The following is a 24128-nucleotide window of genomic DNA, read 5'->3' on the forward strand; positions in this document are numbered from 1 at the left end:
CCTACGCGACAGTGGCTCCGCACCGTATGGGAGTAAAATGTGTGCATGGGAAGACCAGAACTTATCGGTCTGCAAGATGCTTCATAACTTGGGAAGGGGCTCTGAAACAGCTGGTGGTGCTGTAATGCGGAACCCCCTTTCCGGTCATCTTGGGGCGCGACTGGTCGAATATTAAAAGCGGTAGGACCGTCACCACTCCTCCACCGAGACTAGGTCTGCTCATGGAGGGTCAGGGGCCCCTCCCTGCTGTTCCCACGCCGTGCACTTGGCAACTATTGATGGCGTAAATGGGTCGGGGAGGACCTCGACCGGAAGGCGTCCCATGAGCCGCTCCGGAGCCGGCAAACGCTCCTGCGGCCCCAGTTACAGACATACTCGCCGGCTTGGACACCCAATACCGGTCCACGCCAGCTTCCTTTAAACGTGAACAATGGAATGATGATTCCTTGAGGTTTGCCAGGAATGCTATCGTCTCCGGTGACGACATATCGTCCATGGCATCCACACCACATGGGCCCTACTTTGTACTCGAAAATAATCTGCTTTATCGGGTTGCCGAACACGAAGGCGAGGTGCGGAAGTTGTTGCTAGTGCCACGAACCTACCGGCGGGAGGTTTGTGAGCTAGCTCACGCCCATCTCCTAGGTGCCCACCTGGGAACCGAAAAAACGCTGGAAAGAATAAAGCTCCGGTTTTATTGGCCCGGGATCAATGAGGAGGTCCGCCGTTTATGTCAATCTTGCCCGGTCTGTCAGTTACGCCAGATTCCCCGCAGGGACCGTGCTCCGCTGATCCCGATCCCCCTGATAGATATCCCTTTTGAGCGGATCGGCATCGATCTAGTTGGCCCCTTGGTGCCTTCCGTACGTGGTCACAAGTATATTTTGGTAATGGTTGACTACGCAACCCGATATCCCGAAGCAGTTCCCCTGCGCTCTGCTAATACTAAAAACATCGCTCGGGAATTAGTAGCCCTGTTTTCCCGCGTGGGCATACCCAAAGAAGTCCTCACAGACCAGGGTACGCCTTTCACATCGGATACGTTCAGGGAGGTAGCCAAACTACTCCAGATTAAGCATCTCAAGACATCCGTCTATCATCCCCAGATGGATGGACTAGTTGAGCGCTTCAATCAAACACTGAAGCAGATGCTCCGCAAGGTGGTCAGCGCGGACGGTAGGAACTGGGACCAACTTTTACCCCTCGTGCTGTTTGCCTATAGGGAGGTTCCACAAGCCTCCACAGGGTTTTCCCCCTTGAGTTGTTATATGGGCGACAGCCCCGGGGTCTATTGGACGTACTTAAAGAAGGTTGGGAAGGAGAGGCGCTTCCCTCCTATAACCTCCTGGAATATATCGCGCAGTTACGCAATAGATTGACTAAAATCCGGCCCCTGCTTAAAGATCACATGTCTAGAGCTCAAGCAGCGCAGGTCCGGAACTACAACCGAAACACCTCTTTACGCGAGTTTCAGCCTGGAGACCGCGTGATGGTGCTCGTGCCCACCTCCCACTCGAAACTTTTGGCTCATTGGCTGGGGCCATACGAAGTGAAAGAGAGAAGAGGACTCGTGGACTATTTGGTAAGCCAGCCAAATCGTCGACCGAGTGAGAGAGTGTATCATATCAACCTTCTGAAGCCGTGGCGAGACAGGGAGGATGCTCCGTCTCCCGGCCCGCTCTCTCCCTTTACTCAGAAAAGACACCACTGCACTTCGGTTCTAATCTGTCCCCTTCCCAACGGCAGGAGCTCGAGAGAGCCATCCTGTCTGTCCCGGAGGTGGTCAGCGAGACACCAGGCCGGACCCCGTTGATTGAGCACGACATTGTCACAGACCCGGGGGTGGTTGTCCGGGAGCGACCCTACCGTCTCCCAGAGGCAAACGCGCTGAGGTGGAGCTAGAGGTCCAAAAGATGCTCAAGTTAGACATCATTGAGGAAAGCCATAGCCCATGGTCAAGTCCTATCGTCCTCGTATCCAAACCGGACGGGTTGTGGCGGTTCTGCAACGACTTCAGACGTCTCAATCAGGTCTCGAAGTTTGATGCGTACCCCATGCCCCGGGTGGATGAACTCTTAGAGAAGCTGGGGACGGCCCGCTATCTGACCACTCTTGATATGACGAAGGGGTATTGGCAAATTCCCTTAACGGCATCCGCCAGAGAAAAAACTGCTTTTAGCACCCCTAGCGGTCACTGGCACTACAAGGTACTCCCATTTGGGCTGCACGGGCCCGGCGACCTTTCAACGTCTGGTGGATAAAGTGCTGCGGCCCCACCAGTCCTACTGTGCTGCATACCTGGATGACGTTGTTATCTATTCCAGCACGTGGGAGGAACATGTTGTGCAGGTCTATACAGTACTCCTGACGCTAGCGAGAGCTGGGCTTCGCATCAACCCGCACAAATGCTACTTTGGGATGAGCGAAGCCCGTTATTTAGGCTACCTGGTGGGTGGAGGGCTGGTGAGACCACAGTGTACCAAAATAAAACACATCTTAGAATGGCCCCGACCGATGGTCAAGAAACAGGTGCAGGCCTTCCTGGGGCTAGCGGGATACTACCGCCGGTTTGTACCTCGCTTCTCCGAGAGAGCAGCACCCTTGACAAACTTAACAAAGAAGGGGGCCCCTTTACATGTGGTGTGGACCAAGGATACGGAGCGGGCATTCGGTGACTTGAAACGGGCCCTTACTTCGGCACCTATATTAAGGACGCCTAATTTCTCGCTTCCTTTTATTCTCCAGACCGATGCTTCGGACACAGGCCTCGGTGCCGTGCTGAGCCAAAGCGTCAATGGTGTCGAACACCCTGTGATTTACCTGAGCCGGAAACTGTTGGACCGGGAGACAAGGTATGCGGCGGTGGAGCGGGAGGCCCTGGCCATTAAATGGGCGGTGACGCACCTGCGGTACTACCTGCTGGGTCGGGAATTCACTCTCGTGACGGACCATGCCGCCCTCCAGTGGATGGCTCTTCACCGGGATTCGAATCCCCGGGTCACCAGGTGGTTCTTGGATCTGCAGCCCTTTAAGTTCACCGTCGTTTATCGCCGGGGCACCCTGCAGGCCAACGCTGATGCTCTCTCTCGCGTGCACGACCTCGCGGTTCGGGTAGCCCGCCCCGATGGGCCTGGGCTAACGGGGGGGTCCTGTCACGCACGAGTGCTTGGGGAACAGCGGATTGACCCGGGTTGTTACGGGAAACGTGCCACGAGGGGTCTACGACCGAGTACTAACCTCTCTTTCTTTCCTTCTTCAGAAAGCCCGAGGTCTCAGAGACATAAGCAAATGCCATGACGGCTATACGAAGCACGCGCTTCCGGGTCTAATTAATCCTTCTGATGACCCTTGATGACATCAGTCCCAGTATCCATCACCAGTACCCAGCACCTGCACATCAATCTCCGGTCCGCCCTCATAAAAAGTCCGTCCATTTCTCCCCTTTTTGTCTTTTTGCTTTCGATGTTTGTAAAAGCGATTGACTGCTGGTTTTTTCTGTTTCAGTATACGGGGCGGAAGACCCCAAAACTTACAACGTGTCTTGTCTTATGTTACACAATGCAAGCTTATTTATAAGAAACATTTAAAAATAGCCTTCATAACACCAACAGTCATCTTTCATTTATGTCTACCAACCCCCAGAAAAATATAGTGAGAAGAAATAAGCATAAAAATAACTTCTGCACATAAATTGACAGCCTACACTACTCTCATTGATTAACAGTGATACTTAACATAGTGTAATCGTTTGCTTTCTCTGTAAAAGCTAAGAGTTTTACTTCAAAGTGTCCATAAACATCCAGCCTTAAGTGCTCCCGACACTGAAATAAAAACTGCAACAATCTGTTTCCACATTAAGTTGTTGGGTGAAGATTTTGGAGAACTTGAGAAACTGCATGTTGGTTGAAGTGTAAGTGTGCAAGCAAAGGAAGCAGCATTTGGAGGATAAAGGATTATAAATGTAAGGTAAGTGATCTTGTAAAACCTGAATTCAAGTAATTTCCACTATGTTTGGGACGATTGAAGTGGCCCGAACACCTGGTTAGAAAGCCAGAATCAAAAATGTATAGCGATAAATGGCAAATTATTTAAACAAAAAGCACTGTTCTTTTGCTGTTATTTTACTTTGTAAGGCAGAAGCCACTGATCCCAACAAGAAGGGCTACAAATCTACACAAGGCAGACTTAAAAGCTTCAAATGATGCTTCAGTGTAAATTTACATCATCAGACAAGGTAGCAGGAGGTTTGTTACCAGGAAAAAACTTATACAACTTTTGGAGAAGAAAAAAAAAAAAACACAGTATATCATTCATGTTTATCATTTGTTTTGAGAGATTTGTAAGGAGATACCAAGCTACACGAACATTTCAAACAAGAAAAGACAGGTACAAGGGCAGAGACATCAAAAGACCACCTAACTGTGTGCATGTGCTCCTGTGCCTACAACTATCTTATTGATAACTCCTTGGACCTATGTGCACTTAAAGGCAACAATGCTATGCTACAGATGAATTACTAGCAATTTTAGAAGGAACGTGAAGCAAGAATCATGGTTCAAGTTTCTAGAGCTAAACAAAGACTTTTAACAAGAATTTCAATAGCAAAAGCGGATCACATCTGCAATTTTGTATGGGCAAATGTCGATTGTAACCCTTGGCATCAATAAAATCAGATGCCTCAACTTATGAGGCCATGGCACTGACAAACAGGAGCACGCATTACCAACGGGATTCACAAAACATACTACTTAAAAAAAAAATAATAATAATAATACTAATGGTGAAAATGGTGCAAAATAATTTTACTAACTTTAAATACCAGATTTTAAAACTGACATTTTTGAAAATCTTGTACTTGAATGAAAACTATATATGGGAAGAAAATGCCAATAAAGCTAAATGTTAACAGTAAACCTTACACAAGAAATTAAAAATAAATTTATAACTAAGAACAAGCACTTTTTCCCCCCCTCATCCTCTGTTTTGTACAATTAGATGGTATAATGGTGTGGATCCATAACTTTTTTATAGCTGGGGTGAAGAAATATCTCTCTGAAAATAAAGTGATTTACTTTTAGATACTACAGTACTCCTCTGCATCCAGAAGCTCTTATTTCCTCACATTGCTGTCCACTTTCTGTTTTTGCTTCTCAACCAAACATTTCTCCTTTATCCATTTAATGAAGGTGTGATTTGCTGCTCCAAAGCTGCATACTGCACTTCTGGCTTACATTTAGCTCCATTTATCATTCATTACAAGATGATATACTCCTCAATGTTATGTAATGTCATTCAGTATTTCAGATGTTTTCATGTAATGTGAAAGCCCTTTAGAAAGAATAGGATTATTATAAGGTTACCATGCCAGCCACTGAGGATGAAGTTCACTGTATTTAAACTATAAGGGGGGCATTGAAGACTGGCTAGAAGAAGTTGTTGAAGAACTCATTAAAGAATGCTGACAGTGGAGGAACTAGATGATATTTGTTAAAGAGGAACAAGACATAGGAGAAAAAAGCCTCAGAATTGGACTGCCCGTAAGTTTTCAGACAAATATTTTAAAAGATTAAAATACAGTGGTGTGAAAAACTATTTGCCCCCTTCCTGATTTCTTATTCTTTTGCATGTTTGTCACACAAAATGTTTCTGATCATCAAACACATTTAACCATTAGTCAAATATAACACAAGTAAATACAAAATGCAGTTTTTAAATGATTGTTTTTATTATTTAGGGAGAAAAAAAAATCCAAACTTACATGGCCCTGTGTGAAAAAGTAATTGCCCCCGAACCTAATAACTGGTTGGGCCACCCTTAGCAGCAATAACTGCAATCAAGCGTTTGCGATAACTTGCAATGAGTCTTTTACAGCGCTCTGGAGGAATTTTGGCCCACTCAACTTTGCAGAATTGTTGTAATTCAGCTTTATTTGAGGGTTGTCAGCATGAACCGCCTTTTTAAGGTCATGCCATAGCATCTCAATTGGATTCAGGTCAGGACTTTGACTAGGCCACTCCAAAGTCTTCATTTTGGTTTTCTTCAGCCATTCAGAGGTGGATTTGCTGGTGTGTTTTGGGTCATTGTCCTGTTGCAGCACCCAAGATCACTTCAGCTTGAGTTGACGAACAGATGGCCGGACATTCTCCTTCAGGATTTTTTGGTAGACATTAGAATTCATGGTTCCATCTATCACAGCAATCCTTCCAGGCCCTGAAGCAGCAAAACAACCCAAGACCATCACACTGCCACCACCATATTTTACTGTTGGTATGATGTTCTTTTTCTGAAATGCTGTGTTCCTTTTACGCCAGATGCAACAGGACATTTGCCTTCCAAAAAGTTCAACTTTTCAGTTCTTTAGACGTTGTCCTGGGGTCTTTTGTGAACTCTCGGATGAGTCGTCTCTGCGCTCTTGGGGTAATTTTGGTCGACCGGCCACTCCTGGTAAGGTTCACCACTTTTTAATGTTTTTGCCATTTGTGGATAATGGCTCTCACTGTGGTTCGCTGGAGTCCCAAAGCTTTAGAAATGGCTTTATAACCTTTACCAGACTGATAGATCTCAATTACTTCTGTTCTCATTTGTTCCTGAATTTCTTTGGATCTTGGCATGATGTCTAGCTTTTGAGGTGCTTTTGGTCTACTTCTCTGTGTCAGGCAGCTCCTATTTAAGTGATTTCTTGATTGAAACAGGTGTGGCAGTAATCAGGCCTGGGGGTGGCTACGGAAATTGAACTCGGGTGTGATACACCACAGTTAGGTTATTTTTTAACAAGGGGGTAATTACTTTTTCACACAGGGCCATGTAGGTTTGGATTTTTTTCTCCCTAAATAATAAAAACTATCATTTAAAAACTGCATTTTGTGTTTACTTGTGTTATATTTGACTAATGGTTAAATGTGTTTGATGATCAGAAGCATTTTGTGTGACAAACATGCAAAAGAATAAGAAATCAGGAAGGGGGCAAATAGTTTTTCACACCACTGTAGATATTTTAAAAGTTCATAGAGCAGAGTCTCACAATAACATGTACTGTCAATGATGTGCTTCATTCTTGCCATTAGATTTTTTTAACTAAAAAAAATACAAATAAATTGTGTTTGACACAGGCAGGTCAACCTCTTGACAAGACCTCCTCCTGAATCTAACACCACTACAGTAAAACCACCCACTCCAACTGCTTCACCCAAAAGCATGCATGGACCTTGTTTGTGTATGCATGTGCAAATAATAAATATCCCAACACTGTCTTCTTATAGGCCTTATTTTTTATGTAATGTTGTTAACTCTGTGCTGTGAACCTGATGTAACATCTTCATATGCTAGCGTTCCAATTGAGAGTTATGAATTACACCGCCTGCCTTAGCAGCATTAGCTTTAAATGTAGGAACCAACCCTTGAAGTGACACCATGATGTTGCAGGGCCCAATTACACATACAAACACCACCAGAATCTGTAGGATCATGTGAAATCCAAAAGAGCCATCACAGGTACAGGACATGATCAATCAACCAGTGGAAAATGTAAATGAGATCCTGATCCAGCTAGGCAACCAGAAGAGAGTGTTAGCTAAAACCAATGTAGTGCCCCCTGTGCTTTCTCCACAAAGAGAAGATATTCTCAGGCATTAAATGATATAGAAACATTTCTACTTAATTTAGAAAGCAAGTAACTGGTCATTGTTCGCTGCAAATAGAAAGGGCAAAAGTATTTAATGTCCTGGAGAATGCTGCATCACAAAAGAAACTACCTTTTCCACCCCTTTAATTTGTTTTATAAGAATACTAAGTATGGTACAAAACAACTCGGCATACAATTAAGTAATTCAAAATTTCACACCAGTCAAATTCAGTTTCAACATCATCCCTAACCAATCACTAAGCCCTATACAAAATAATTGATATTTGGCACCCCTATGAAAATGACAAAGATTTTAAAAAATTCAGTTAATGAAAAATATTTTAAATAATAATAATAATATACATACATACACACACTCTTGCAAAAAGATTTAACAGAAATAGTTTCATGTTTGTTCTGCCATTACAAGACACAATCAATATTTGGTGTAAGGTTTGTTAAAGGCAGCTTTAAAGTATGGTAGGTGTCAAATTAGCCTATTTTAGTAATTTGGTTTCATTGCAGCGTCAGTCGAAAATGCATTTTCACATAAGCATGTAAAAAGCAAACCGGAGTAGAAAACAAAATGCTTATTCACGTTGATTTTTTACCTACAATTTATTAACAAGTAGACTAGTCTTCAAATTTTTTTATATAACATATGAGAAAAGATCAGTCAACATATTTTCTTCATTTGCAGATGTGAGGGATGTTCAAAAAGTTGCCGCACTTTTATATTTTCGTTGGAAACGGTGAAGGCGGGAGGAGTAGTAATTGGGCATTAAAAAGTTGGTACAACGCTAGGAAAATTGCATCGCAAACAAAGGTGACTATATAGAAAAGTGATGCAATTTGTTTTTGAAAATCTTAATAAACTGATTTTAAATAAAAAAAGTGTGGAAACTTTTTGAACGACCTTCATAGATCATTCTTTACTTGTTCATTAAGATTAACAGTTAAGTTTGCATTTCAATCCTTTGTATCCAAATTTAAAATTTTCTTCTTTGGGTCTTCTGTTCTATTATATCTGTCAAATATTATTTGTGTTTCCTGAAGTGAGCGGTTAAACTTTTTCAAAAACTGAAGCATGTCTGCAGGGTAACATAACTTGATGTTCCAATCTGTATCTTTTAAGAATTGCACAAGGTCATAGTTTTTGTTTGATAGGCATACAATTGTCTCTGCTCTTACACTATCACAGAGTTTGTTTAAAAATGTCACTTCATAAAAGAACAGCAAATATCAGCATGTAATTATTAAAAAAAATCTAACTTGAGTTTACTTGTAATGGTGAAATAAAAATGCTAAAGCTTAATTAAGGAAAATGTTAATAGATTCTTGTGAAAATCTAAAGAAGCAGTTCCTCAAATGGTAAATTGTATTTATCATTAGAAAAAAATCAAATAGGAAATCCTTTTGATACTGTGTGGTGGTGGGTTGTTTTGGATTTTTTTTTAACTTAAGAAGATAAGACAATGTGTAAGCAATTTAGCAGCACATTATAAGCTATGTAATAGGTGACCTGCCAGTCCATTTCAAGACCACTACAGATTGATGTTGTTCTTGTCTTTAATTTATCAACCCAGCCATCTTATCAAACAGTCATGATTCCACCACTGTTTAAAACGGATGCCTACTTAAAAGATGTCATTCTCAGATTTGGAAAATAGAAGTGAAAAGAAGTATGGATCTTACTTTATGATATTCAGTTATTTGCTTTGTTGAGTGGTAATGCATACAAGAGATAAACACATACTTGGGAGAAGACAGACCTGAACAAACTCTGCAGTTTTACAGGGGAGGAATTATTGCCAGGTAAACTGACAAGTAAATAAGGTATTAGCACCTTATCCATCAAAAGTCCAGTTTGAACCCATCACTATGATCATAGTGGGTATCCTGTATTGGGCTGCAAATGTGAAAATAAGTACAAGAGAAATTTAGTTGGCTGTGATTTCACGAGTGAGTATTCTTTAAGAAAATGATACATGTCAGGTATTTTCAAAGAAATTAAGCTTTTAAAAATAAATCATTCACAATGCAACAGATGAATGTACTTTTCACCTTGAAAAATTGGCCAAGATATTCAAAAACAGTTTTATCATACAGAAAAGGCTAACACAAAAACTCCAGATCTGTGTTAAAAATCACCTATCTGGCAATATTTCTGCTTCTGACTCTATTTTGCCCTGTCATTTCCTTATTTGTGCCTGGCTTCAGACCTCAGTTTCAGTTTAGGACTGTAAATGCATGTGTAGTGGCACTAGGGCTTACAAGGAGTGGCCTTTTACTGGATTTATGATTTGAGCGAATCTGAGTCAGTTACTCAGAAACTTTCTTTACATAGAACAACTAAATATTATCTACAAAATATCTTTAATGACTGAAAACATGGATTAGCTTTAAAACATATCTCTCCATAACGCAACCCGACCCCGGATAAGTGGAAGAGGATGGATGGATGGATGGACGGACAAAGTATTTGCTTGTTAATTTCAAATCCAAACAGAACGAAATTGTATAACACAACAAATAACTCTAACGCAATATGAAACATAATTTACTTTCAAATTATTACGTTTTACTATTTTTAATATGGTTAATTACTCACTGTAATGTAAAATAGTTCTATTATGCATATGTAACAATTCCCATGAAAATAACAATCTGTTTAAATTGTTCATCCGCATCCCCACAAGCGAGCGACTGAACCGCAAAGTGGCTAATGTGTAGCACCAGCCCGTTGATGAGCGAAGCGAGGAGGCAGTAAAGCTCCTTAGTATGCTTTAAAATACCAATATCTTTCTTTTGAATGTTAATTTTCATCATATGTAGACATACAGTACTACATCAGATGGTAATTATAACTCACAAACCAAATTTTAAAAAACAGAACTTTATTTATAATGACATCTCAATACAGTATTTACACACATTCCATTATTTTCTCCAATCCACTTTACACTGTGTACAATCTAGAAGGTCTATTGAAAACATTAAACCAACAACATATGATATTTATATATGAAACAAAACCTTTTTTCATAGGAATCTGTGTTCCTTTAATGTGGATAGTGACAAATTCTACAACTCTGTGAAAGCCAGTGTGATTTTCTATGCTGTGCTGTGCGAGGTTGGTAACATCACTTTAAGAGAAGCCAACCGAACCAGCAAGCTGATTAAAAAGGCAGGCTTGGTTGTGTGAAGCAGTCTGGACCCTGTGGCGGTACTACAGGAGGAGAGAATGAAAGCAAAACTGAGTGCCATTATAAAGAACTAGCAGAATACCCGCGCTTCGCAGCGGAGAAGTAGTGTGTTAAAGAAGTTATGAAAAAGAAAAGCAAACATTTTAAAAATAACGTAAGATGATTGTTAATGTAATTGTTTTGTCATTGATATTAGTGTTGTTGTCATATCTATCTATTTATATATATATATATATATATATATATATATATATATATATATATATATATATATATATATATAAAATATAAAATAGCTGCGATTGGCAGCGGAGAAGTAAAAAGAAAAGGAAACATTTTAATAATAACGTAACATGATTGACAATGTAATTGTTTTGTAATTGTCATGAGTGTTGCTGGCATATATATATATATATACACATCTATACACATATATATACATACTGTATATACAACATATACATATCTACATATATACTGTATATACACATATATATATACAAATCTACATATATATATCTACATATATATATTAGGGGTGGGACTCGATTAAAAAAATTAATCTAATTAATTAAAGGCTGTGTAAGAATTAATCTTGATTAATCGTATGTAATCGCACACGTAAATTTGCCCCAAATCGCAAATGTTTTTTTTTTTTATTTAAAACGGTTTTAGTGGGCGACAGAATCAAATAATAGACATGGACATGAATATTGTAAACTGAAGCTGTTTTAATTTCTGAAAAAAAAAGTTTTTAAACTGCATTTGAATTCAAAACAGAAACAAAAATATCATCCCTGGTTAAAATTGGGCAGACTTAAAAATAAAGTGGTAGTTTAAGTACTTTAAGTACATTTTCAGAATAGTATTGTCTTTAAATAATAATAACCAAAATTTCACCATAAAGTGCAGTTTTTCTTCTTAAAAAAATAAGTCAGAAACATAAAAGGTAATTTGACCAGCTTACTCTTTAAACTCTGAGTAACATTAGCCAAAATTATTTTGTACATTAGGCTTAAAACAGTGTGATCATTGAACATTTTGTAATTAGATGTATTTAGAATTACTAACGGTCATGGAAGTCCAATGATCCCCAGTAAGAGCCACAAAGTCCGCTTTCTGTTAAGCATCTAATTTTGCTTGCTTTTCAGTGTGCACAAAACCATGCTTTTATCAAGGCTTCGCTCGGGTAGTCGAAATGATCAGTCGTAGGAACGCGCTTTATTCCGACTAACATTTTTGCAGCTGTGATGTGTGCATCAGTGTAATGGATGTACCAGGAAATCATGCATTGACAAAAGTTCCCGTTTGCTTGGAATTGAAAGTGTGATTAAATGCGTTATTTTTTAACGCGTTATGGAGTACATGCATCGAAACTTCTCAACTGTGCTTGTGCTAAGAAAGGGAAAATTTTAAAAATAACGTAACATGATTCTGCGTTAACCTAATATTTTTTCATACGTCCCAAACCAAGGAGATGGGAAGGTAAAATGAATCGGGTAGCGGGCGTACATAGTACGTACATCCCCTCTCGGGAATCGAACCTCGAATGTCGGCGTTAGAGGCGAAGACTCTACAATTGCGCCACCACTTGTCTAAGCTAAAGTATGTATTGTAGATCTGGGTATATATATACATTTATATATATATACCCGTGTATCGTAGTGGAGAAGTAGAAGTTATGAAAAAGAAAAGGGAACATTTTAAAAATAACGTAACATGACTGTCAATATACAGTAATTGTTTTGTGAGTGTTATTGAATGTTGCTGTCATCAAGGATTTGATTATCATTATTTCTTTCAATCAGGCTCGTATTTGTACGATGTGTTCAAGTTACATTCCGTGTTTGTCAATCGTTGTAAAGATAAGAGGTTTCATTCATCGATTAGTTCCTTACTGCATCAATAAACAGCTCGTCTTCCTTTTTATCTGTGATGTGACAAACTGCATGCACGGGTTTTTTTTTACGCTGTCTTCCTTTGCATTTATGAATATGCTTATCAGACGCTTCATATTTTTTGCTGCCTTTTCAATTGTGTAATTCGGTTTTGTTCAGCTCTTTGGAACTGTTGCTTTTTATCTGTGCACTGCGTCAGTTCACGTGAACCACTCTGTGTACTTACATCGAAGGTTCCCAGCTGTGCTGGTGCCATCTCATGCTATGTCCATAGCTTTATTTAATGTTACCTTAGTCCTGGCACTTAAAACTTTCTCTGGCAGTTTCGCTGAGTTTGTGTCAAACACCACCCTGACCATCTCATCTTCCTCTCCAGAAGCACAGTCCTTCACCCGTGAATATTTACCCGTGGCAGTTTGCTATTGGATTGCCGCTGACGGATGGCCTTATATGGGCAGGCACTAAATTACAAACGCCAGCGGCAGCCTGTCTATGAACTTAATTTAAAGTGTAGGTTTACATCGTGCTTTGTTTCCGAAGTAGCAGAACTCGCTTCTTATTGTTTCGCTGCCTTCTCAATTATATAATGCATGTTTTCTTGAGCGCTTTTTTGAGGTCTTCCTGGTTTTCTATGTACTGCGTGATTACGTGGGAGGCATGATGATTTCACACGAAACTCCGCCCCCACGGCGTTGAAGCTCATCTCCATTACAGTAAATGGAGAAAAACTGCTTCCAGTTATGACCATTACGCGTAGAATTTCGATATAAAACCTGTCCAACTTTTGTAAGGAAGCTGTAAGGAATCAACCTGCCAAATTTCAGCCTTCCACCCACACGGGAAGTTGGAGAATTAGTGGTGAGTGAGTGAGTGAGTGAGTGAGTCAGTGAGTGAGGGCTTTGCCTTTTATTAGTATAGATTCTGCACATCTTCTCTGTGACACATTAAAACTGAGAACTTTCAGCTAATTAAATATTCAGCAGAAGTGTGTCAAGAAACATTCTTTTTAGTCATTTTGGTGTGTGTTCAGACCATAGTGTGTGTATGCATTTATTTATTTAATGAGCTTCTCTAAAAAGCCAAATATCCCCCAGGGACAAATAAAGTTCTATCTATCTAAGGCCAAGATGGAAAAGATTATAAAGTATACAATACCATTCCATTCTGCCATACAGACAAATTTTAAATTGAAGACACCAACTGTACAGAGATAAAAAGTTTAAATGCATATAACACAAGTTATCCCTACAGAAAAAAAAGTAAATGAGAAGGATGAAGGAGACACGTGTATCAGAAAATTGAAGATTTGGAAAAAGGCACAATGAAAGTAGATTAGCATTAAAAAAAACATAATTTACAAATAAATGGCCCTATTAAAACAGGCAAAGGAGGAAGTGGCACACTCATTTCTCAACAGCAATGATGTACTGTACATGATATTAAGTAGTTTTTAAGTATAAAATGGAAATTTTCCACATCAAAATGAAAAGTTCTGTCTGAGCTTAGGACTTATTTCAGGATAAACAAACAAAACCCCCTCAATGAGTCACAAAAAATATTTATTTCAAAAACTTATACTGAAAACCCTTTGAACAGGGAATGGTGGAAAGCCCATTATATTTACAAAGTTGTGATTGTTAACTTCTACCAACTATCCTTTACTCCATCTCTGAATGCTTTTATTCAATTCAAGTTTGCAATGTGGTAGTATCCTGTACTCTTTCTCGCTGTAGTAAGTAACATCTACACCTAAAGTGCCAATAAGGACAAACTTTGAAAAACAATTTGGTGTCCAATAACCTAGGACAACTTTCAAAAATAATAAACTGTCTGGAAGTACAGCATGATGGAATAAAATCTCAAAGAACCCTGTATCATTCTTAAATTCAAGGAATTAACAACCTCATATGCACCACTGTATTATACTTCATTTTTTATTGTGAGATCTTTGTTTAAAATTAGTCCTTATTGGTCTAACAGAAATTAACTTTACAACCACAATGTTATTGTTTAGCATTAAATTTGTACATAAAATAAAAAAAGAATTTGTTAAGAAATAATTCACTTGTGCACAAGTAAACTACATGGGTCACTAGTTTAGTCCATGACATTAAGGATAACAAGGTGACATAATAAATGGGCACTAAGTTAATAAATTAAAGATTCATTCACCAGGACAAATCCTGTGAGGGCATCTAGAGCATACAGGTAAGAATCCTGGTTAATCTGGGATTGTGCAATAAACCAGGCTACATTTTAAGGACACCTCAGTAATGTTCAGCAATTGGTGTAAATGTTCATCAGACCAGAATACAATATAAAATGTGCAATATATGAATATATAATACATAAAATAATATTTTATATTAACATATACAAGCCATATAGCATACTAAAATGTTTTGAAATTAATCATTCTACTGTAGAACAAACAAATGATAAAACAATCGCCCCACTAATATCAAGAATGGTGACTGGAGTATCATGATAAGTGCATGTTCTTCTGTCCATAGACCAAGACAGTTTCCTCTCTAAGGGCAAAGTAAGAAATCAGATTCAAACCACAACTCAGTGGAAAATGTCACGATTTGAAGCTCATTTAAAAATTGATACTCCTAAAACATTCCCAGGAAAAGCTGCCAAAGTAGGATGAAGAGGAAGAAACTTTGCGGTTTGGAATGTCAGGCTTGACCTTAATCAAACACAAAGGTCATTACAAGACTTGAAGTCACAGTTTGTCCAAGGCAGCCACTAAATATACCATAGTTGAAGCACTTTTATACTTACTGTAAATTCAAATACATTCTATTAAAGTTATTTTTATAAAGTGCACTACCACTTATAATCACAGCATTAAATTCACTATAGCAAAAGCAGTGTAATCTAAACAAAATTACAAACATAAAAAATTACACAAGCCTTTAAATAATCAATCTTAAAAAAGTAAAATGTGCTTACAGCTGATGCTGCATTTTAAGACTCTCCTGGCCAATAGTGATGATAAGGCCTGAGTGTCCAAGCTTTACAGCATTGTAGGCCACCAACTACTGTATTGATTCCTACTGCAAACAGCAGTGATTAAGTGTGTGTACATTGCACTTCGTTAATATTTTGCTGCAATGAAAATAAAAATACCATAGGAAAAGATATGTTTGCTAGAGTGCCCACAATGCATAGATAACATGACACTTCAGGTTTCCCTTTCAATAAGCACTACTTCATTACTTTTCCTAGTAATAGAAATTCAACATGTCAGCTACAGTACATATTATTTGACTACATATAGTAAATAAATAATGAGGACTCAGTTTCAAGTTCTGTAGTAAGCACTGCTAAAGGCTCTCACGCCTTGATGTTGTAATACCTTCCTCAAAAATATACTCAGTGATCCAGAAGAGGGATATTTTTACACTACCACTTTCTAGTTCAACCCATCAAGCCTGGCAGATGTATTCTATACACTTAAATAGAATATAGCTGTACAAGGAATGTGTTAGCAAATTTTTAAATTACATTAGTGAGTTAAAGTCATTTAGAGTAGCTAAGAAAGATATACTAACATTACCCTGATGGATGAAATTCTGCATGTGCTTCTTTTGTATTTGTGTACCTAATAAACTTTGGAAATTTGAAAGAAATGTGTTAGAAACGTTTTGAATCTGAGAAAAGCTCATAAGCAATAAACTACTGAGACAAATCAGCCATTAAGCAAAAATAATATGCTTAAATATACAAATAATTTAAAAAGTTTTACAAACATAAATAAAAAGGTTATTAACAACTTAGATCAAAATAAAGAAATAACTGCAATAACAAATTTCAAAATAAAGGTTATGATAAATGTTTGCTTATTTATATCTTTAGAATTTAGAACAACTTATGAGTAGGAAAACCTAAATGTTGCTACAATTTAGAACACTGCAAGATAAAGACAAACAAGTTACATGTACTTACCAAATTTAACTCCTTACACTCCAAAGATCAACATTATCAGAAGATTCAATCTGCCAGAGGTTTCAGAGGTGCAGTCTTAAACAGTAAATGTGGTTTACTACGGTTTGTTTATAACTTAAGCAATCTGCTTTTTTGTATTAAACCAAGAAAGACGTGGCTTCCTGTGTTTGCATTCATACTGTCTGTTGCTCTGCAGAGGCAAATAAATAATCCTCTTATCTGTGATTTTCAACTCAAATGCAGAGTAATGAGCAACTGAATCTGACCCATAACACAATGATTTAATGCAGTCACAGTTTCTATGTGCTGAACCTTAGTCGGTTCAGTATTAAATTACTTGTAATTGTATCTTATTTGCTTATCCACTTTTTCATATCAAAATAATCATCATGGTTATTATCAATTTTACAATCTACATTATCATTTTAACCTTTTCGTGATGTTTAAAAGGCCACAGTAATAGAAGTTATACCATGTGAGCTTTACATGTACACCTTTAAATTATACTATCAAGAGCCCCTTGCCCTTTTCTTTTTTTGCCCTCGTCACTTACACATTAGTAGTTGTAGTATACAGCATAATTTTGAACATGGCTCTTCCTCATTTAAGAAGTCAACTGGGAGTGGTAAAATACAATTCATGTTTTATAATTTTTATCTTTTTTCTTGTTTTTTGAAATACTACTGACATTGCTACAAATACATTGAATTGTTTTTTCCTGAACTCTTTTTTATATTTTAAGATCATTGCCTATAACCTTAAATCTGACAGTGCTTTGTAGAGATCCATCTGCATGTCAAAGACCATTTCAGAATGAGTAAGGGATTGGTGGAACAGGGGTTCCATTTTAATTTCCACATCAAATCTTACAAAGTAAGAATAGTAATATATAGGTTCATTTCTCATGTAGCACCGATGACCCATATAGGGTACTTCCAGCTCTCTAAGACCCCCCATTCAGCCAGGTAATTCTAGACCATATCAGACTGTGGCTAAATTATAAGATCCTGAATGTTGAAACAGAATGATATCAACATAACTTCATCTTTTGAATTTTCTTCCTATAGAAGTTTTTATTCCTTGTGGCCCAAATATTCTTCCTTCCTAACATACCTATTAATTAACTTTTAATTGTGTTCTTAATCCAAACAAATCACTCATTCTCAAAAATGACCTGCTTTTCCAAGAATGCCCTATTAATTGAATTTTAGTAATTCAAGGCTTTCTAAAAACTAGTACAATATTTAGCATATTTTCTAGTGTATCCCATTACTGATAATAATAAACTGCCTTCTGTGAAATTACGTAATACTGACACTATTATAATCTTAGTTCCTGCTCTGCTAATTATGGAACTGGCCGTTACAGAACAACTTCTTCTCAAATTCTCCAAACTTTCCCTTTCCACTTCAAAGCTCACTTCTCTTCAATGCAATAGTATAGTTGAGTCAATACAGTACCTGGATATTGATTAAGTGGTCCACTTGAAACATGTGGATTTGACACTGCTAACGTAGCTTGATTTTTTTGTGAATTAAGTGTTTTGTTGATCTTTTGTCATTATTTTCAGTCACCTCATGGCCCCACTGTAAGTTTACTGAGCTTAACCTAGTAGGTTGTGGCACCCTTGGTTGCGAATCACTATGCTAAAGGACACACTCTTGAACATATCCACACTCACTCATGTAAGGCCAATTCTGAATTACCAATTCACCATAAATGGCATATCTTTAGCAGGAGTAAAAAACCTGAAGTACTCTTAGAAAAACCACACCTACTCAGGCATGCATTTACTTATGATAACGTGTTAACTCCACCCTCCATTGGCACCAAACAAGAGCACCAAGATGCGATATGCTTTTCACGTGCTCAAGGTGACGAAATCCATAAAAGGCTACCTGCACAATATGAAGACAGTGTTTTACCACAGCGGAATGTTTACAAATGGACTGAGAAGTTTAAAAATGATCAAACAACTGTTAAACACAAACTAGGAGTGGGACACCCAACCACGTCCACTATCAATAACAACACTGAGCAAGTCCGGATTATGATTCTGACAAACCAACAAGGATTTTGGACCTTAGTGCACCATCAGCTCATAAAACACAGATTACTGCTTGCTGCTTTTTTTTTTTTTTTGCACAAAGAGAATAACTATCATGTTTACTCCTATAAAACAACAAAATAAACTGACAGATCATGGTCAAAACTTTACCACTTTGACCACGGACACATCATGTTTCCAAGTGTGTGAGAATACGAGCCCAAACAAAATTATCACACAAATGCAGATAATTATTGACTTAGCGTCATACTTATTTTCATTACTCTTAATTCTTGCCTTAACCCCAATGAGCTGCATAATAACATACCTATGTTAGAGAAAAAGTACTGTCAGAAAATAAATGGATAAGTAGGTGTTTGTTGTGGTAACATTGTTATTGTAATAATGTAACTTTTATTAATATGACAATGTTTTCACTGTTGTTTCAGTGTGTTTCCCGAGAAAAGTACTATAAATATAAAACAAGTAATCACTGTATTCATTTTTTTTTTTAAATGTGCACTTTTCTACTGCATATTTATTTCAAGCAAATCCTCAATTAAGCCAAAAGACTGACACCACTATATGCCAAACAAACACTCTTCAGGGAGACTCATGTCCCTGTGGATTTTCATTCCAACTAATTTTAAAGACATCAACACATTAGTGCTTGTAATTAGCTAACCTCTTCTATTCTCATTATGGAGTCTGAAATATACTGAAATCATTTTAATTTCCCATTTTCTATAGTTTGCTTTCTTAATGATAAAAAGCAGACAAAGATGCAAACAACAACAACATTTATTTATATAGCACATTTTCATCCAAAAAGTAGCTCAAAGTGCTTTACATACTGAAGAAAAAAAAAAAAAAGACAAGACAAAATAAGAAATTAAAATAAGACAACATTAGTTAACATAGAAAAGGAGTAAGGTCCGATGGCCAGGGTGGACCGAAAAACTAAAAAAAAAAAAAACTCCAGACAGCTGGAGAAAAAAAAACGCAACTGTGAGTACTGAAGTACAGTATACGGATTAATTTTGTACATTTTCTGACACTGTGCTTATTAGCAGGCAGTTGAAATGTTAAACAAAGCCTTAACATACACCATGAAAAGTGTCTAGAAAACACACAGCTGAACACTGATGGCCCAGGCTCTGGTCGTGTGATGACTGGACTAGCGCAACTCTCTGCTGGGAGGTATACAGGCATCTGTCACCAAGCCGCTGCAAAGGATTCAAAATGCAGCAGCACGTCTGGTGTTCAACCATCTGAGATGGGGACATGTCACTCCTCCTTTCAGATTACTACAGTGGCCTCCAGCTACTACACCTATTAAGTTCAAATACTTGATGCGTGTCTACAGAGTAGTGAGCGGGGGTGCACCTATTCCTATGTAGACACTCGCGAGGTAATTTGCGCTTTCTCCACCACTCAGGTCTGCAGCTGAATGGTGTCTGGTGATGCCACCTCTGCATGGTATCAAAACTCAGACTAGGCTCTTTCCATGTGCAGCTCCTAGCTGGTGAAACGTGCCTGCCAACCTCCATTCAAAACTCTGACTCCCTCAATGAGTTTAAGAAGAACGTTGCTTGGTGAATATTTGATAGGTTTTTTTAAATCTGGGAATTGTAACTAGCTTATATTTTGTTTTGAGCTTGTCACTTAAGATTATCAATTTTGTACCTTTGTCCTGTAACACTTGTTACTAATATTGCTTCCCCAGACTGATTTACTTGATTATAGTGACCTCTTTTGTAGGTCGCTTGGGTAAAAGCAAATAAATGTAAATGTAAACATTAAATATTCATAAAGAGTGAACAAATCCAATTGAAATTTTTGATAAAATTGAGTACACTGGCAAATATCTGCATGTTTAAATAAGACAGGGGTTCGATTAATATAAGGATTTGATTGGAATGACAACTTTAACCCCCAAGTATTGAACTTAAGGACCACTTATCTAACCCCTCACTCACTGAGCTTTCCTGAAGGGCTAAACTTAATTAGAGCTTAAGTATTACTGCTAAAGAAAATATTACATAGGAAACATGTTTTGCCTAATTGTATCTTTTAGTCTTAAACAGCAGCATGCTGCACAACAAACACCGTCATTTTCATTGAATCAGTGATGTGGTATGTAGCCATCACTGTAATCTAAGCAATATGTCAAGTTCATTACCATTGGCTTAACCATTTTGGAGTAATTAACTTTTGGTTTTGCAACTTGCCGCCAGCTTCTGTAGCAGAGGATCAGCGTTCGACCGTGTCCCCTCTGGGAATCCTGTGGGGGGTGCTTCCGGGAGTATCGGGTACCGGACCCCCTGATAAGAGCTGTTCTGTCCCTGTACAACCGGTGTCAGCGCTTGGTCCGCATTGCCGGCAGTAAGTCAAACCCGTTTCCAGTGAGAGTTGGACTCCACCAGGGCTGCCCTTTGTCACCAATTCTGTTCCTAACTTTTATGGGCAGAATTTATAGGCACAGCCAGGGCGTTGAAGGGGTCTGGTTTGGTGGACTCAGGATTGGGTCACTGCTTTTTGCAGATGATGTTGTCCTGTTTGCTTCATCAGGCCGTGATCTTCAGCTCTCTCTGGATTGGTTCGCAGCGGAGTGTGAAGCGGCTGGGATAGGAATCAGCACCTCCAAATCTGAGACCAGGGTCCTCAGCTGGAATAGGGTAGAGTGCTCTCTCAGGGTTGGAAGCGAGATCCTGTCCCAAGTGGAGGAGTTCAAGTATCTCGGGGTCTTGTTCACGAGTGAGGGAAGAATGGAGCGTGACATCAACAGGCGGATCAGTGTGGCGTCTGCAGTGATGCGGGCTCTGCATCGGTCTGTCGTGGTGAAAAAGGAGCTGAGCCGTAAGGCAAAGCTCTCAGTTTACCAGTCGATCTACGTTCCTACCCTCACCTATGGTCATGAGCTATGGGTAGTGACCGAAAGAACGAGATCGCGAGTAAATGTGGCTGAAATGAGTTTCCCCTGCAGGGTGTCTGGGCTTTCACTTAAAGATAGGGTGAGAAGCTCAGTCATCCAGGAGGAGCTCAGAGTAGAGCCGCTGCTCCTCCGCATCGAGAGGAGTCAGATGAGGTGGCTCGGGCATCTGATCAGGATGCCTCCTGGACGCCTTCCTGGTGAGGTGTTCCGGGCACGTCTAACAGGGAGGAGGCCCCGGGGAAGACCCAGGACATGCTGGAGGGACTATGTCTCCCGGCTGGCCTGGGAACGCCTCAGGATTCCCCCGGAAGACCTAGAAGAAGTGGCCAGGGAGAGGGAAGTCCGAGTATCTCTGCTCAAGCTGCTGCCCCTGCGACCCGATCTCGGATAAGCAGAAGAGGATGGATGGATGGATCTTGCCACCCCTGCCCCTCCTTTACAACCCATTTCTCGGCGTAACTTTTGGAAAAATAATATGCATGTAAAATGTAATTTTCTTTGACTTAGTCGATTTGGAGTGACGCATTTTTCCCACTACCTTACAACCACCTTTCTTGATGAAATTTCTGAAATACCATATAGCCTAAATTTTAAGTTGGTTAGAATTCATTGTACATGTAACATTTTATTAAAAGCAACTGTATAATTTTGGAAAATTGTGCAGTTTTTTGTTTTTCCCCACATATTAAATTTTTAAAATGTTATATAGCCTGTATTTTAAGTTGGACCAATGGTTGAACTTAATTAAAACCCAACTGCTGCTAGTTCACCAAATAATTTTGTGCTTAATTGCATCTTTTAGTCTTAAACAGCTGCATGCACTCTTTTATTTGCTTATTATTTTCTTAAACAACTTTAAGTTCACAATGAGACACTAATGATAAAGGAGCCAGCAGCTTACCCCTTGCGTTAATCAATTTTACCTGTGTTCATCATGGAATATACCCATGTTGATAGAAATATTTGAGAAGAAATGAACTAGAAACAAATAAAGGATAGAGAATCACTCATTTTCTAGAGGCTACAAGTCATTTGGATAATACTCTTCTTAAGTACATAGTGTTCAAACATCAAGAAGTTTATTCATTTAAGAGCTCAATTTATATCGTATAAAATATGCCCTTTCTGCTTTCAAAGACGCAAATAGTGATGAGGGATTCGCGAACGATTCTTTTTGAGCGACTCTTTTTAACAGACTTATAAGAACCGAGTGATCGATTCAGCGGAGCTCAACGGGAGTGCTGCAGCGCAGGCAATCATGTCGTCAGCGTCTTTCGTGTCTCAGGCAGACGTTTATGTTCGAACTGAATCATTATAACGAGTCGCACGATTCTTGTTCACCTGTAGGATTCTCGAACTTTCATTTTAATTATGCATTTTCACTATGTTGTTAGGCTCCGTGGTTTCAAGCAGGACAACGTTACATGATTTAAAATAAATCATCAGTGTACCATCCATCCACATTCCAAACCCATTTTATTCTAGTTATTACATAATTTATAATATTAATTATAATATACTTAAGAATCAATCAAATTGAAATAAAGTTTGTTACGGCCACCAGCCCCTAGCCTATCGAATTAATCAAATAATACGATTTAATTAAACGGCGTAGGCAGTAAAGTGAAACGAATTGCCCAGCACGATATCGAGTGTAAGGCTTGACACCATTTAGGTACCAGACGAAGCAAGAGTGTAAATACTGTTGTCATTGGGCTTTACCTGAACAGCTTACACAGAGAGTTAAAACTATACAACCGCGCACAACGTAAAAATATATTACACCTAACCTGAAACATAGCAGCACCGAGCATCCTCCGCCTCCAGTGACGGACAAAACAAACTTTCACGCCCCGCCGTCCTATCGCTTGCATCTCCCGCCACTCACAATAACTACACCACCCCGCCCCCTGCCTACACCTACCGCGAGAACAACTATTTGAGGGCGTGTCTTAAACACACCCGTCTTATATTACAGTACCTTTCTGATGATGACGAGGGTGAGCTTCTCACTTCATAATGCGCTTCGAACAACAGATATAATTTAATTAAAGATAAAAGACATATTGTAAATCATGGTTTGATAAATGAATATTGTATTTAACAGATTTATTAAACAATAACGGTTTGTTTACATTAAGAGTCTGCATAAAAGTATAATTAGGTTAGTTCTCCTATTACAAGGGGATTCACCCCTTCTCTTCCTGCACACTTAACTGTGTTGTAACTTTGCCATTTTTCCCCCTCAACCACTCAGCAACCCATAATGACAAAGTGAAAACATGTTTTCATAAAGGTTTTCAAATTTATTAAAAATAAAAAGATGAATTTTCTCATTCCTTCAAGTATTGGGAACCTTTGAAGTGCCACTTCACATTGTGGTCAGGCGCATTGTTTTGTTTTGGTTTTTTTTTTAATCCTCCTTGAGATGTGTCCACAACTTGCTTGGAGTCTACCTGTGGCAAAT

General features: G+C 38.8%; 1 protein-coding gene across 2 annotated transcripts in view; it reads right to left on the bottom strand.

Moving 5' to 3' along the window:
* The window catches only part of pik3cd (phosphatidylinositol-4,5-bisphosphate 3-kinase, catalytic subunit delta), a 119290-nt gene extending 95757 nt beyond the window's left edge, over positions 1 to 23533 (bottom strand). The window contains exon 1 of one of the 2 annotated variants that reach the window (XM_039755507.1): positions 23452 to 23533. The gene's annotated coding sequence lies outside the window, so the exon portion shown is untranslated. Of the gene's footprint in view, positions 1 to 16679; positions 16745 to 23451 lie in introns of those variants that run through there. The other variant, XM_039755508.1, reaches the window with a different exon arrangement.
* Positions 23534 to 24128: the final 595 nt, after the last annotated feature.

This window comes from Polypterus senegalus, chromosome 6 (assembly GCF_016835505.1).
Source record: "Polypterus senegalus isolate Bchr_013 chromosome 6, ASM1683550v1, whole genome shotgun sequence".
NCBI classification, from domain to species: Eukaryota; Metazoa; Chordata; class Cladistia; order Polypteriformes; family Polypteridae; genus Polypterus; species Polypterus senegalus.